Below are 17,986 nucleotides of genomic sequence, written 5' to 3'. Positions count from 1 at the left end.
GTAAGCATGCTGCATGCAAAAGCCAGCTAAGGTGCTGGCCATAAGAGACACAGAAACAAGTAAGGCAGCTCCTAGCCTCAAGAAACTCAAGGCCTTTGAGTAGAGACTAAGACCCATACAGACCACCTCTGCAGAGAGTAGGGCATTCCTAGTGCGTGTTGGTGTAAGAGCACCACACATGCATGAATATAAGGTAAGTTTTTATTTTCTCAAATATTTATCCACCAGGAAGAAGAGATTCGCCATGTATTTGAGTCCTTACCAAGTCTCTCATTACAGGACATGTACTGAAATATTTAAAATTTGAATAATAAGTAACCAAGAACCAGAACCAACTTCAGCAATGCTAGTTTGAGATGATTGTGGAGGTCACCTGATATCGTTTTTAAAAATAAATACAAAGACAGAGAAATCTAAGATTTAAAAAGTATTCCTAAGTGTATATAACCTCACAAATCCAAGAATTATATTATTTATAAACACATCTTTGAGAGACCGTTTTTAGAAAGCAATTCAGGACTTTCATGTCAGCAGGGCAGACACTAGATAAATAACACTCCTGAATGAAGCAAGTAAAAAGCCAGATTGAAAATATCAAAACATCTGCCTAAGTGCTTCGCTGGGCTAGAATGGAAAGACAGATCCTCCGGAGGCTAAGAACAGAAAACCAGGGCTCCTGGGAGACATTCTTCTGGGACTAGGGACCTTAAAATTTTGGCACTGACAGCAGGTCAGAGTGAGTTCCTGCAGGGATGGGGTTGTGGGTGCAGAGGGGTGCTGATTTGGAGTTCCCACATACCCAAACAGGCTACACCCTCAGTGCAAGAAGCAGGGAGAAATAAACCTTGGCATGGAAAGGAACCAAAAGAAAACAGTTCTGGGTGAACAGGAAATATCTCCCCTGAGAGTTTGTATTACAAGCCAGGCTTCACCTGGATTTGCACTCTGAATTCTACCTGTGTGATGCAACAACACTTCCAGAATAAAATTTAATATAAAGTACTACAGGATAATTCAAAGACTGTATCTTTTCATCCACAGAACTACAATAATTTTTAAAACATTCATTTTTTTATTACACAGGTTCACTTGACTATCATATTTTAAAAAACAGAAAATACAAAAAAAGAAGAAACATATGAGCAATTTTCAACAAGTTCTATGTATTCATCTGAATGAATAAGAAATCAGAGTTTTAAGGACAGCAGTCAAAGAGCTGTGGCAGAAAAATGCTTAAAGTTCTTTAATGTAAAAAAAAGACTTATTTTAACTATTTGCTTAACTCCTTTTTTACTTTTCTGGGGGGCCTTTCATGTGAGAAAAATGAGATAAAGCTTTTGGAGATACTTTGGAACAAAGTGTTATGATGCTCCCTAATATGCTAAATTAATGACAGTGAATAGTTTTCTTTGATTATATCAATATTCAGGCTTACTGGGAATGGTAATAGACTTCTCTGGACACCATGGGACTTCAGCATTTAACACTGGGAAGATCTCAAAAGCCTTTACAAGACAAATGGGGACGTTAGATCCTGGTAAATATTCAGGTCACCAGTAAAAAGTAGTGTAAAGGGAATGATTATCTTGACATATTGTTTTCCTCTGGTAATCAGCCACACTCTTTCAGATGTTCAAATTTGCTTTATTTGATCAAAGGGAACCAATGAAGGCCATAAAACACATCATTTAAGTAGTCAGTCTCCATATTTCACCCAAATTGATTTTTGCCTCTCTTATGCCGTTTACCCACCCTCAACATTCCTTTTTACAGACGTTCCTAATACGTATAATTTCAAGTAATTCAGGCTTCACCATAAATTTAGCTGCTGATAGACAATGAGATAAGGTAGTGCTCACCAATGCCTAAATAATTAGTAGCTTTACAATGGGAACAGGACTTGGTATTCAGGCTGGAACTATTTTAAATCCAGAATCAAGATGTCTCAGCATGATTCCCTTCCAACTATGAAGATAGGTCTGCATAGTATTTCATTAAACATAAAGACACTGCTTTAATGAATTAAAACTAATCTCATCTTTCTGATGTCTGGATGTCTTCAGCAGGAAAAGTGAGAGCCCACCCTCTTAATTTATTCCTAAGGCAGTTCTCTAACTAAAGCCAGACGTCTAGCCACACTCACCAAAATTGGCAAAAAGATTATACTGCATTGCAATCTAGGGAAGGACACAAAATGAGTGTAACTTGAAATAAAAAGAAGCATTTTGGAGAGAACATTTGTTGGTTGCCTCCCCCACATACCTTCTAGCCTTCTTCCTTTTTAATAAGACCTCAAGCTTCTCAGTCATGAGGCTTGGCTGGAATTGAACTCTCCCAAGAATCCAAGGACAGGCCCTGACTGGCTTGTGTCAGCCAGTGTTTCCTTCTCTCCCAGCAAGAGTAAATGGCTTTTTGGAGGAATTCTGAGAAAGAAGTGGCCTCTATTTTCTGTGTAAGCTACCAAGAGAATTCTTTCTCCTCTCTGCTAAAATAGAAACGTGTGGCGCCTTTTCCTGCTGCCAGTCTTTTGTGGCCATAAAAGAGGTCAGTTTTTAAATGAAACTAATGATGAGAAAGACAGTATGGAGAAACAAAAAGAAATTCGGCCCCGATTGAGCCACTAGATAACCTGTACCTGAAGCTTGCCCCACCCTTATTGTTTAAGCTAATCCAAGTTTGACTTCTTGTTACTTGCAACCAAATAATTGCAAGTAACAGATACTTGTGACCTAGTTAATTATTAATGGAAGCTGAAACCAGATTAGAAGATAGGCATCCTTAAAAAAACCCCACAAATTTGAATAAAATTATCCAGTTTCACAGCTTGGTGCAGGGCGTCTTCCTTGACAAGCAAATGTAGCCTGGTGTTTAGTAAAGTTGACTCTATTACAATGAAAAGATTTTAACACTTGCATGTAGAAGTCTATTATTGCTAGTAGAGTGGCAGATTTTGTTAAAACATTTCAGTTCACTGTGGAAAAAGCGCTGAGGCTAATACCTCAGTCCATCCCTATGCATAGGCTGTGAAGAAGAAAAAAAGGAACAAGTGTATAATTTCCTCCATCATCTCCATGGCAATTTGCAGTCTCCTTCCTGAAATGTTTAATCCAAGAACACTATTTTGTTTTGTTTTGTTTTGTTTTGTTTTTAAGAAGAAAGATAAGAATTCACAGAGATACTCTTTGAACAACCAAGATAAAGACTTTTTTTGTCTGCTTCATTCTTCCCTTTTCCTATTGAATGCCACCAAGAGGAGCACATTTAGAGGTTTCCTTGGTGTATTGTATACCAGTTTAGCCAGTGTCCACCACCTGACCCCTTTCCTCTATCCACGTGGTTGCAACAGTGGGTTCCTGGCAGCCATGATTAGCCCTGCCTACCGGATTTAGTTTATTAGACCAGGAATGGATGCCTATTCCAATAAACCAAATGCTCTTCTCTAGAAATTTGGCTTGGGAACCAAGAGAATGTCAACTTAATTTGTTCCCTGTGGCTAGACCAGGAACATATAAAATCAGTAGGGTTGAGTGATCCTTCTTAACCATATGGACTAGGAAGTTAAGAAATCAAGTCTACAGTGACATATTGTAATGATAAGAAGACTTAAAGAGCTAACAGTTACTGAGTGCTTGGTAAGTAGCAGGCACTGTGATAAGTCCTTTACAAGCATCACTGTTTAACACTCAGAACCACCTTTGAGGAACCTACTATCATTATACCCATTTTACAGATGAGCTCACTGAGTTGTTAGGTGAATTGTTCAAGATGAGAGGGCTCATGTCAGAGCAAAGATTCTAACTCAGACAATCTGTCCTCAGAGCATTTGCTCTAAGCCACCAAGTCCTATCTCTAGTGCCATTTTGTGCCTAAGATTCAGATGTATCTCTCTCTTTGAATCCTGCAAAAATCACTCAGTATTTCTGTCATAAACTTTCCATTTTTCTTTAGTTTAACTTGGTCTCTGCTTCTTGCAACCAAAAATGTCTTAAGGAGTACATTTGTGATAATCAGACATCAAACATTTATAGTTCCCAGGAACTCGACAGACAGTGAGTAAGCAGATACATGAACAAATTAATGTCTCATTACCACAGAGCCCCCACTGCAGTAGGCTGCTGGGCATCTTAATCCATGAAAACTTCAGATTCAGATTCTGTGATCAACGCCTCTTGTTTTTGCCCTGTACACAGCAGATGCTCCATCTCTGGGCATTTTGGTAGTAGGTGGATAATTTCCTTGAAATGGATCGAGTGCTTCATGTTCTTAAGAGGTAGCACAGACAATACCCTCCTCTGCAGTCTTGGCATTTTGAAGGACGCATGCAGGGCTCAGTCAGTAGTTAGAATCCAGGAGGAAAATGCAGTTAGGTTAAATTTTTGAAAAATAAAACCATATTACTTATGGCAAGATTAACTCAAGGCTGAGAACTGAGCTCTGGAGTCAGGCAAATCTGATTTTGAACTCCCACCATCTCCACCCCTAGCAGCTTTGTGATATTAGACAACTTTCCTAATGTTTCTCTCTTTTATGTGTTTTTAAAATATTACTTTGGGAATTGAAAAAGTACCCCAAAAAAGAATGAAAAAAGAAATAACAATGGACCGTATCTATCCCAGAATTAATTGTTATTACATCTTGGCTTATTTGCCTCCATTTTCCATGTATGCTTGTTAGGCTAGTTGGTTGACTGAAGAAAAATCACACAGTGATGTTCATAAAAATGATATATGTTCAATGTAAAGAATCCAAACAATGCAGAAAAATAAGAGGAAGTCTTATTTTAATCCACACAAATTTCACCATCCAGAAATTACTATTATTTCCATCAGGTGAACATTATTATGTAAATTTTCTGCATATGTACAGAGACAAGCTTGGCTACATAGGTAAATTAGATAATGGATAGAAATACTTTGCTAAAATCAGATACTTTCAATTGCTTTTAAATAATATATTAAATTTAATTTTATTCCACTTTAATAGAAAAAAATAAACAGAAGAGACACAAGAGGCATTATTCCTATACTTTTAAATTTCTGATTTCCTTAGCTTGAGAGCCCCAAATTCCAGTGCAAATATCTCCACATCCCCTCACATCCATGTATCCTAAATTTCAGAAGAAAGAAGCCCTTCAGATCATCCCATGTTTTTTTTTAATTGAGGTAAAATACACATACCATAAAACTCACTATTTTAACCATTTTGAAGTATACAATTCATTGGCATTTAATACATTCACAGTGTTTTACAACCACCATCTATATCTAGTTCCAAAGCATCTTTATCAACACACACACACACACACACACAACCTGTAACATTTAAGCATTCACTCCCCTACTTGCCCCCTTCCAGGAGGAAGGGTGAGCTCTTCCTAAGAAAATCTCCTTAAAGTAGTCATGAGCATAGGAAGGTAAAGAAAGTCTATTTTACAGTCTTACCTGTTAGTAGGTAATAATTCAGTCCGACAAATATTAGCTCCCATTTACTAAGTGGTCTTGTGTGCCAGGCACTTGAGTCTGCATTTCACATGGTTTTCCTTGAATCCTCAGCACAGCCCTGTGATGCAACAGGCACCAGTATCATTCCTTTCAGGCAAGAAAACAGAGGCTTTTCTCAACATGTGCCAGAGGTGGTATTTGAACACACTATCAATCTGACTGCAAGTCCATGCTCTTAACGCATACACTATTAACTATTACACATGCTGTATGTTTCAGGAAGACTATTGGAAGACCATTCCATCTTCAGTGGAAGATCTTTGAATATCTACAGCCACTGCTTTCTTCTTCTGGACAGACCTGGTAATTAGACAGTAGGAATGAAGTTAAAGAGGAATTTGAGTTTGTATTTAAAACTCTTACCAGTATCTCAATCAAAATTATTATAATTCAATTAATCCTTACCACTTTTCCAGTGTGAAAATTAAATGTCAGCTAAGCCTAAGAATGTCACGTTAAAAAAATCAAGTCAAGATGGAACGATTCAAATGTGTTATCAGATTGAGACCACACATAGCGCAAGTTCTTACACCCTTGCTATGGGAGGTAGAAGAAATGGCCCCCAAAGATGTCCATATCCTAATCTCTGCAACCTGCAAATATGCTATTCTGCATGGGAGAAGGGACTGCCAGATGTGATTAAGTATCCTGAAATAGAGAGATTGTCCTGGAATATTTAGGTGGGCCCAAAGCAATCACAAGTGTCCTGATTAAGAAGGAGGCAGGCAGGTCAAAGAGAGGAGTAGATATGAGAAAAGAAACAGAGACTGAAGTGATGCGAGGTTATTAGTCAAGAATGCACACAGACTCTAGGAGCTGGAAATGGCAAGGGAACAGAATCTCCCCTAGAGTCTCCAAAAGAAAGTAGCCCTGCTGACACTTTGGTTTTAGCCCACTGAGACTGATGGTGGATCTCCAGAACTGTAAGATAGTGAGTTTGTATTGTTTTAAGCCACTAAATTTGTAGTAACTTGTGACAGCAGCAATAAGAAACTTGCAGACAAACCTTTCTGAATCATATGATGGTTAGATGTTAAACTACCTCTGAATGTAAGATATGACGTCATTTAAAAAGAGAAAAAAAGTGTCTTTTCATACTAGTCTTTTTAAGATTTTGAGAAAATTAAACATGGTCCCTTTTGTGAAGGCAAAGGGCAGAAGAAGGCAGAATGGTACAGGTACAATCTTACCTTTCAGAGAGGTCAGGGCATCATCTATAAAAATGAGGATAATGTGAATTCAGAAGACCGTTATGAGTGTAACCCATATAAAATCTATACAAACCCCTACCATGTGGTCCAGTTTCAACACAGAATCATATTCAAAGAAACAGCAACCAGATAAAAAAGCACAATTCAGAGCAACTCAAATCCTGATCCAAACTTTTGAGAAAATTGTGAAGGGGAAAATTCATGCTTAAATAACTCTCAAAAATCCTTTGGGGGATTCTCTCATTCAGTGTCTATAGCAGTAGCTACAAAGATTCTCCTTTTTCTCTCTCTATCCCCCAAAATTGTTCTCAATGCCCACTCCACCACCTCTTGTAGTCTAGCTCCCTTCTCTCCTCCAAGCCTCAACCCTGAAACATGTATATCGTGTATATCAAGTGGGGAACAAGGATGCTGCTAAACACCCTACAGTGCGTAGGTCAGCCTCCAAAACAAAGAACCATTAGGCACAAAATATCAAGGAGCCAAGGATGTAGATGAACTGATTCTCTCCATCTCTTGATTTTCTTTTCATTTGGGAGCACCTGGATCCTGCACCACAAAGGTAACTCCTTGACCAATGTAGCAGCAAGACTCTTTCCTCTCTAGAAATGAGGGTCCTGTAAGAATTAATGCAATAATATATACAAAGTTCTCAGCATGGTTGTTCAAACCATGGATGCTAATGGGTTCTCAAAAATATTAGTTCCCAACCATTTTTCCAGAAGGGAATGAAGAACCCAATTTATTCTTAATATGGTGTCCCCAAGATAATAGCATCTCCGTACTGTGTCCTCCCACCCCATAGCTGCCTTATATTTTTGAATATTTAAATTATAGAAGCTGTTCATCTGCTGAAAAGGAGTAGCATATTCCCCAGGAGAATTAGGTTTTAGAAATGAGAACATCAGAAAAACAGCAGAGAAGAGGATTATCGAAATCCAGTATTCAACAGCTGAATACTGAAGGCTTCAATTAATATGTTTCAATATTTAAAATAAACAAAAATTTTATCATCACATTCACAACGCATTTAAGAAGGGAAATGACTTCTACCTGTTTTCAAAAAGACCTCATTTTTATTGTGATGACCAAGAGGCTTTTTGCATTTGTCTGAATATATTGAATTCAATTTCTTTGTATAGATGATTTTTTATATTGCTGTAACATGTACATATCATAAAGTTTACCATTTTAACCATTTTTCGGTGTACAGTTCAGGGGCATTAACTTCAGTCAGACCATTGTATAACCATCACCATCATCTATCTTCAGAACTTCTTTCATCTTTTAAGACTGAAACTCTCTACTCATTAAACAATCACTCCCCACTTCCCCTCCCCCCATTCCCTGACAATCACCACCCCATTTTCTGTCTCTATGAATTTGATTATTTTAGGTACCTTCTATAAATTGAATCATACGGTATTTGTTCTTTTCTGGCTGGCTTAATTTCACTTAGCATAATGTCTAGATTTCATTTGTTTATGCATTTATTCATCAGTGGACACTTGGATTGCTTCCACCTTTTGGCTAAAGTGAATAATACTGCTAGGAATATGGGTTTAGCGTACATGTTTTTTTAAAGGCTTAAGTCACAGTGATTGAGTTCATTTTAGATTTGTACACGTTTAACATGAAATTCAAGTTTTACTTTTACTGGCCTGGCCTGGCCTGTCGAATATTGCAACAAGTTAAGCTTTCTGAAACAAAATTAAATAAAACAACAATAAAAGCTGACATAATTATAGTAAAGTCAAGAATATCTATACAGTATTATAAGGGTTAAAAGCATGGTGCTCTTTAGTCAATCTGGCCACATGCAACTCTGGGCAAGTAACTTCATCTTCCAATAATAATTTTTATTCTTTATTGAGTAGTTACTAAACGCCAGATGTTGAGGAAGGCACTTTACATATATTAACTCTTGTTATGATTATAACAACGGTTTGAGAGATACACCATTATGATCCCCATTGCACTTAGCCCAGCAGTTGAGAACATGGGCTGAATCCACATTGCCTGGCTTCAAATCCTGGCTCCTCTACCTACCAGCTATGGACCCCTGGTCAAGTTAATTAACCATGCACTAATTTCCTCAAATGTAAGATAGAAATGATACTGTCTACTTCAGAATGCTGTTATAAGGATTGAGACAATGTATGTGAACTCTTATCTCAGGACCTTGCAAGTACTTAGTACTCAACAAATATTACATGTTAATTTTTTGCATCTACTTTTCACTTAGTACAAGACCAGGTACATTTCTTCCCCATCCTTAATGGCCATAGCTGAGGTGTAATTACAGTATTTGCAACCTAATGTTAATATTAGCTTAATCCAAACTTACTTAAGAAACGTTGTAATTCTCAAAGTTGGTATTTAGATCAAGCACCAATCATAAACCTCACTTTTTGGAAAGCCCTTTACCTTTGGGTTCAACCTAACAAGACCCCACTTAGGTCAAAGCAGGATCATGCCCTCGTTCCCTCAATCCTGTTCAACAGGGAGAAAATGGATAATCAGTATATGTGTGCAAGATAAAAGCCTTTACATATGGATTGGATTCTACTGAGTGAGTAAGCTTTCTTTGAAAAAGAATAACTACTCCCTCTAATAAGAAACCCCTAGATGGCCTCTGTACAGAGGTGACCCTTGGTCAAGCGTATCAACTGCTTCCCATCACTTCACCGTGATGAATGGAAGAGCTGTCATACAGAAGTTTTGCTGACCAGAAGACTATGCACATAGCCTGTGACAGATGGATTTGACCCCCTCTGACTTTCTGACTTCTGTGCTTTTGCATGTGCCATTTCATGTATAGGCATATCCTTCCTTGCCTGTGCAACTATTATCCATTCTTTAAGTCACAGTTCAAATACCATGTTCCTCCATGAAATCTTGTAAGCCTAGCCATTTGGAGGCTAGACTTTTGACATTCCCGATTTAACTCCAATAGCATTAATTCACACATCTTTATCGACCTTTGTCGTATACTTCTTGGCTTGATTTGCATACGTATGTCCAGGAACCTTACCTTTTTCATCTCTGGAATCCTCGTAGTACTTAACGTGGCATGTTACAGATGCTCAATAAACATTGACTGGTTGGGTACTACCAGTGGACTATCTGCAGGTAGGTGAAACCTATGAATTTGAACCTGATAATTTAATGCTTGTGCCTCGTTTTGTCCTCCACAATTACCCTCAGAATACAGCGTTGGACTGATTTGTCTGAACAGGTTATTTGTTTTGCATTACTTTCACACTGTTTAAATCTTCGTGGTCAGAAAATATGAGAATGAAAAACACAGATAATCAAATAGGAGCATCGTTGTTTGTTACAGATGGAAAAAGCATCTCGTGCTTGATTTGGTGCTGTTCTTAATGACTTAATGGAATGAAAAACAGGCATTGTCTGGGATGACTTCAGCAGTATGCAGTGAAGTTTCCTGGAGGTAAACAATCAAAAAACAGATGATTTCAAAAGTCATTATGAATAATCTCAATGGACACTGAACTGGACCAAAGCTCTGTGCAAATAAACAACTTTGGGTAGGAGGAATGTTTGGAAATACTCACACATGGACCAATACCAATTTGCAACTTCTGTAAAGAGAAAGTGGATGGCCTTTTGGATTTGTCAAAGCTATTTATAAAAGTCCACAGAATAAAGTATTAGAGAATTGGCAAGATACAAAATTCGTTGGCTGATGTTGCCCAGAACTAAGGAGCTCACCTTAAGTGTTGAAAGGGGTCCCTCTGTTTCACCTTGAAGAATTGAGTGATACATAATGTTAAAGGAAGAAAAGCCACGTGCAATCAAAGATTGAAATCATCAGATTCAATATAAACAAAGATGTCAATTGGCAAGCAATATTTACCATGAATAATTAAACTTAAGGTTGGCTGAAGCCAGACTCCAAATAGTTCCTTGATGTAAGACCAAACTCACTGAATATCCTCCAGGGGCTTCCCCATGTGTTAAATGGAAACCAGAGACCCAGGGTTCTGGACCTGCCTCTTGGAAGGAAAAAGAGCTGGCTACATTCCTGATGTTAATCACCAGAGAGTCCTACCCACATGCTCAATGATTTAGATACCCAGTGTCTCTTTATTTCTCAAAATAAAATCATATAAATATAAAATGACCATTATCGTTTAACCAGCTCAGCACTGTTTATTAAAAACATGTGTTAAGACAAGAGAGGATTAAGACAGAGATGATGGAGATATGGTCCCTGTCCTCAAGGAGCATGCATTATATTAACAACAATTACCTTAAAATGTGGTGAACACTCTAATAGAAATAGCACAGAAGCTCTCTTATCCAAAGAAGAGTGAGGCCTCCAACTTTGTTCTTTTTTTACTTTTGCTTTGGCACCTACGTTTAATGATTTTTATTTTTGCTTTGGCGTCTACATTTAAAGATGCTTTGGCATCTACATTTAATTTTACAGATAGTTTGCATCTACACTTAATTTTTAAAACTGTTTTGTCTATTTCTTTTGAAAAAATGACAAATTTAGACTGGGATTGTGTTGAATCTATAGATCAACTTGGAGTGAATTGACATCTTAACAAAATTTAATGTTACAACTGATGAACATCGTATATAGATAGCTATTTATTTGGGTCTTCAAAAATCTCAGCAATATTTTCATTGTAAAAGTCTTGGATAGCATTAGTAGATTTTTAAGAATTTTGAGTTTGAGGGGACTACTGTGGAATTTAAATTTTAGTTTTTTATCTTCAGCTAGCACATAAAATACATTTCATGCATATTATAAATATATTTTATTTAAAACATATATATTATGATTTTTCTCTTGTAGTTTGTTGATATCGTAGATTATATTGATTGATTTTAAAATGTTGAAATAGTCTTTCATACCTGGAATTAATCCACTAGTAATGGTGTATGATTTTTTTTAAAACATTATTGGATTTGGCTTGTTAAAATTTTGTGAAGGATTTTTAAATCTAAGTTCATGGGAGCTACTGTTTTGTAATTTTTTTCTTTCTTTCTTTTTTTTTTCCTTTGGTACTATCTTTATCTGATTTTGTTATCAGAGTAATATTGGCCTCATAAAATAAGTTGAGAAGTGTTTCCTTTTCTATTTTCTGGTATAAAATTAGGGTTAATTCTTCTTCAAATGTTCCATAGAATTCTCCAGTGAAACCATCTGAGCCTGATGACTTCTTTTCAGGAGATTTAAAATTATGAACTCAATTTCTTTAATATTTTAGGGCTATTCAGATTGTTACATATTAGTAGATTTCGTTAGTTTGTGGTTTTTGAGGAATTTGTCTATTTCTTTTAAGTCGTTGACTTATGAGGATAAAGTTCTTCATGGTAGTGTCTTATCTTTTTAGTGGCTGCAGAATCTGTAGTAATATCGCCTTTTTCATTCCTAAAATCAGGGGTTTCTTTCTTATATATTTTTATTTTTGTCAATCTTATCAAAGGTTTATCCATTTGATTGTTTTAAGAATTAGCTTTCTCTTTTTTCATTGATTTTTAAAAATTGATTTTCTATTTTCAATTTCATTGCTCTCTACCGCTTTCCTGGTTATTCCCTTCCTCCTGCTTGCTCCGAATTTATTTTGTGCTTCTTTTACTGATTTCTTGAGGTAGAAATATTTGGTTGACTTTAGATCTCTTTCTTATTTCTAATTTAAGAATTAGTGCTATAAATTTTCCTCTCAGCACTGCATTCCGTACATTTTGCTCTGATGTTTTCATTTTCTTTAAGGTTTTTTTTCTTTTGAGACTTCCTTTTTGAGTTAGGATTATTTTGAAGTGTGTTGTTTAATTTCCACATGTTTAGGACTTTTGCTATTGTCTTTCTATTACTAATTTTTGTTTGATTCAAATTATGGTGAGAGAAAATACTCTGTATGATTTCAATTCTTTGAAATTTGTTGAGGTTTGTTTTAAGGCCCAGGGTATGGCTTATCTTGGTGAATGTTCCATGGACTTTACTGCTGTTTTGGGGTGAAGTGTTCTATGTACACCAATAAGATCCTATTGGTTGATTGTGTTATTGAAATAGAATGTGTAGCACATGCTAAGAGGAGATAAAATTATGAATTTGTCTATTTCTCCTTTCACCTTTATCACTTTTTATTCTGTGTACTTTGAGGCTTGTTGTTTGGTGCATACACATCCAGGATCATTATGTCTTCCTAGTGGATTCACTGTTATCTCTATGTAGTGTCCCTCTTTGTCTCTAGTAATTTTCTTTTTCTCAAATCTACCTTTTCAGATATTAATACAGTCTCTCCTGCTATTATTGATTGTTTGCATGGTAAAACTTTTTCCATCCTTTCACTTTCAGCCTACCTATGTCATTGATTTGAAGTGATTTTTTTTTAATAACTAGGTCATGCTTTCTTATACACTACATCAACCTCTTTTCATTGGTGTGTTAAGACCGTTTACATTTAAGGTAATTGCTGTATTATCACATAAGTCTGCTATTTTATATTTGTTTTCTATTTGTTTCCTCTAGATTTCATATTTCCTTTTTTTTTCTAGTTTTGACTTCTTTTGCATTACTGGAATATTTATTAGGATTCTATCCTGACTTATTTATAGTGTTTTTGAATTCATATCCTTGCATAGGTTTTATAATGGTTACTCTGGTGATTTTAACATACTTATGTGACATATACTGGTGTCAACATTTTGCCTCTTTGAGTTTAGATATCTTAATTCCATTTAGATTCCTCTACTTTCCCCACTTTTGAATATCATTGCTTTGGACATCAAATGGTGTTAGAAATTTTATTTCAATTATCAAATATTATTTATTAAAGTCATTAGGAAAAGGATAGTCTATCACATTTCTGCTCTGCCCATTCTTCCTTCTTTCTTCCTGATACTGCAAGATTCCTTCTTTTATCATTTCCTCCCTGTTGGAAGAAATTCCTTTGTCAGCCTTTAAGGGTTGATCTACTTTTTTTTTTTTTTTTTTTTTTTTAGTTTTTCTTTGTTTAAGAATATTTTTATTTCCCTTTTTAATTACGAACAATAGCTTCACCAGATCTAGAATTCATGATTAAAAGTTGTTTTCTTTCAACACCTCAGAAATAATGTGATCCTTCCTTCTGGTCTCCACATTTCAGATGAGAAATTTACTGTCATTTGAATTGGTGTTCCCCTATGCATAATGCAGTTGTTTTTCTCTGGCTACCTTCAAGATTCTTTTCTGTATCTTTAGCTTGCAGAGTTTAACTGTATGTGTTGTGGCATGGATTTCTTTGGGTTAATCATATTCAGGATTAGCTTAGCTTCTTCGATCTGTAGGTTTGTAGCTTTTGCCAAATTTGGGAAGTTTTCAACCATGACTTTTTCAAATACTCTTTCAGCCCCCCATTCCCTTTCTCTTCTTCTTCTGGGACTCTGAGGGTAGAAATGAATCTGGTTTTGGTTTATAAATAGAATTTGTATCATTTTTTTTATTCCACACATAAGTGATACCATATGATACTTGTGTTTCTCTGTCAGACTAACTTTACTTAATATGATAATTTCTTGATCCATCCATGTTGCTGCAAATGGCATTATTTCATTCATTTTTATGGCTGAGTAACATTCCATTGTATAAATATACCACATCTTCTTTATCCAGTCATCTGTTGGTGGACATTTAGATTGTGTCCATGTCTTGGCTATTGTAAATATTGCTGCTATGAACATTGTAATTTGAAAGGACACCTGCACAGGTGTCCTTTCAAATTACAGTTTTCTCTGAATATATACCCAGGAATGGGATTGCTAGATCATATGGTAAGTCTATTTTTAGTTTTTTGGGGAATCTCCATACTGTCCTCCATAGTGGCTGCACCAACTTCCATTCCCACCAATAGTATAGTAGGGTTCATTTTTCTCCACACCCTCTCCAGCATTTATTTGTAGACTTTTTAATGATGGCTATTCATATCACCTCACACTAGTCAGAATAGCCATCTGAGAATTTGTAATTGATTGTCAAAAACTTTTTTTTGTGATGGATGCTTTAAAATCTGTCTTATCTCAGTGTTGGTGTCGGTTGGTTGTCATTTCTCGTTCAACTTCTGATGTTCTTGGTTCTCTGTATTTTAGGTGATTTTTCATTTGTATTCTGCACATTTTGTCTCTTTTATTAGGAGACTGTGGGTTCTGTGTAAATCTTTTATCTTAGAAGTCAGTCACCTTGTTTAGGTTTAGCGTGTGGGTCTTTATCTAGTTTTATAGGCTGTGGTTTCAATGGCAGTTTAATTTTCAGAGACTTTGTGTTGTTGTTTTGGTCCACTTGGTCCTGGTGCCTCCGGTGCTATCTGAGGGGGCAGATGTTTACCTTGGCCAAGCCACCAGACGTCTCTTGGTGAAGGATGGATGTGGCCGTGATCTCCCTGCTGGTGGCCCCTGCTGCCTTGGTGTCTTCAGGTGAAGAAGGAGTTTTGAGCCGGGGGGGGGAGAAAACTTTCTGAATCAGATCACTTGATGTAGCTGAGTCTCTCCTGCAAGCCCTCCACCTGCTTGTCTTAGTTTTCTCTTCGCATAAATGGAGTGCTTAGGCCTGGCAAGGAAAAAGAGACCTCAGTTAAGTTTTGAATATTGAATTAATCCTGCACTCCTGGAATAAGCCCTACTTGGTCATGATATCTGATCCTTTTTATATTGTTGCATTCAATTTATTTTTTGCTAAGAATTTTTGCATCAATGTTCCTTTATTTTTTAATAATGTCTTCCTCATATTTGGGTGTTAAGGTTATGCTGGCCTCATAAAATGAGTGAGGAAGTATTCTCTCCTCTCCTTGCTGATAGAAGGTTATATAATAGTGGTTTTATATCTTCCTTGAGTGTTTGATACCATTCACCAGTGAAACTATCTAAACCTAGAGGGTGTTTTATTTGTGGGAAGGTCTTTGATAATGTATTTAATTTCTCTAAGAGATATAGGGTTATTGAAATTTTCTGTTTCATCCTGTATCAGTTTAGGTACATTGTATTTTTCAAGAAATTTGTCAGTTTCGTATAGTTCGTTGAATTTGTTGGCATAAAGTTGTTTATAAGATTATATTTTCCTTTTAATGCCTGTGTGCTCTGTAATAAAAATTTAAGTCCTGATGTTGCTGATTTGTGTTTTGTTTTTTCCATAATCATTCTACCTAGGGCATCATTGATTTTGTTGATCATTTCAAAGTACCAACTTCTTGATCAGTTAATTTTCCTTATTCTTTATCTGTTTTTATTTTATTGATTTGAATTTATCATTAGTCTTTTTCCTTCTCATTGAGTTTATTTTGTTCCTCTTATTCTAATTTCTTGTAGATATATAACCTTGGGTCATTGATATAAACATTTAAAGTTTTATCTTTTAAATGCTGTTTTGGCTTCATTCTACAAATACATGTTATATGTTCTTTATCATATAGTTCAAAATATATTCTAGTTTCCTCTGCGGTATCTTTGACTCATGATTTATTTAGAAGTACATTGTTTAATTTCTAAATATTCAATGTTTTCCTAGATATTATATTGTTATTAATTTTATATTAATTCCTCTGCAGTCAGAAAATGTATTTTGTTTTCTTAATTTCCTATAAATTTATTGACACTTGTTTTATAACCTAGCTTATGGTCTGTTTTTAAGAATGTATAATGAAACCTTGAAAAGAATGTGTATTCTGCACTTCCTGATATAGTTTCCTATAAATATCAATCAGATAAAGGTGGTTGATAGTGTTGTTCAAATTTTCCATGTCTGTACTAATTTTCTGGGTCTAGTTTTTCTATCAATTCCTGTGATGGAGTATTAAAATCAAGCACTATAATTGTGGAATTGTCTTTCTCCCTTTTAATTCTGTCCATTTTTCCTCATGTATATTGAAGCTCAGAAATAAGAAACAGCAGGATATAGTCAGGAATCCTACATTCAAAGCTGGGAAAGGAGTAATGGGCATGGAGTAATGTTGGAGCAATTAATTCTCATCTTTATTAAATAGTAATTACTTGGATAGCAATAGCAACATTACCATGCTGTTCCCAGCTCATGCCGTAAGACTTTATTACAATAAAAATAGTGTTATCAGGAGAATATGCAGGCACTTCCAGACAAAATATCATTAGACGAAGTTTAAATGAGATTCTTTATAGAAAATTATCTTAAAATGTATAAACACAAGTAGGAGTTGTCATAATCATCATCATTATAAAATCATAGCATCCTTTTTTATCCAATTTCATGCTGAAAAAGATTATGTTCCATCAAGACTCTAGCATTCCTAAAATTTATTAGCACCGTTGTTAAAACTCAGAGTCATTACAGTGTTAGTCAAGGGGAGCTCTTTTCTATGGAAAAAAAGGGGAGTGGAAGATAAAAATATTCTGAAAATTACAAAAGGTACATTATATGGAATATAATACGTGATAAACATTAAGTAAATTTATACATAAGCATATGGAAAGTTGACTAGGATATATTGTTAAATGGGGGGAAAAAAGCTGTAGAACAACATGTAATGTGCTCTTTAAACAATGCACAAGTCTGTAAGTGCATATTTCTGTAGGCCTACAACAAGTATTGAATTCTTAACTGTGGAGGGGTATTTAAGGATGGGGAATTGGCTAGGGTTGGGGGATGGCAGTGCGAGGGGGCACTTTTCCTTATAACTTTCTATAGTTTTATATTATTCGTATTCTTACTGAGGTAAGCTGGGACCTGGGACCCTTTACAGAAGTACTTGAACCCGGACAAACATCTCACTGAGCAACAGAATACAAAGAAACAACTGTAAGAGACTAAAAATAACTGCATGGATGTGCAGTTGGGTCAAATTATGAAAAATACGATACAAAACGTTCAAGACTCAACTGCAACTTTTTTTTAACATTTTTTATTGATTTAGAATCCTTTTACAATGTTGTGTCAAATTCCAGTGTAGAGCACAATTTTTCAGTTATACGTGAACATATATATATATTCATTGTCACATTTTTTTTCTCTGTGAGCTACAATAAGATCTTGTGTATATCTCCCTGTGCTATACAGTATAATCTTGTTTATCTATTCTACAATTTTGAAATCCCAGTCGATCCCTTCCCACCCTCCGGCAACTGCAACTTTCAAGGAAGCAAAAGCAGCGTACTACGCATGATCCCTGCACACAACACCGCCAAAGGGGTGGGCAGACTACCTAAGCCACCCCTCCAGCCAGATCCACATGTCCGCCCCTACCCTCACTATATTTGAGGGACCAACTCACCCCACCTTGGGGCGGAAAGACT

At 35.9% G+C, this 17,986-nt stretch overlaps 1 long non-coding RNA gene across 1 annotated transcript in view; it reads left to right on the top strand.

The window, feature by feature from the left end:
* Positions 1-17,986, top strand: part of LOC116657101 — a 38,352-nt gene that overhangs the window by 418 nt on the left and 19,948 nt on the right. The window contains exon 2 of the long non-coding RNA XR_004312076.1: positions 5,721-5,804. This is a non-coding gene — a long non-coding RNA (uncharacterized LOC116657101). The remainder of the gene's footprint in view (positions 1-5,720; positions 5,805-17,986) is intronic.

Source organism: Camelus ferus, chromosome 17, assembly GCF_009834535.1.
Source record: "Camelus ferus isolate YT-003-E chromosome 17, BCGSAC_Cfer_1.0, whole genome shotgun sequence".
Taxonomy (NCBI): domain Eukaryota; kingdom Metazoa; phylum Chordata; class Mammalia; order Artiodactyla; family Camelidae; genus Camelus; species Camelus ferus.
Note: the sequence above shows the minus strand (reverse complement) of the source record. Positions and strands in the feature narration are given on the sequence as shown.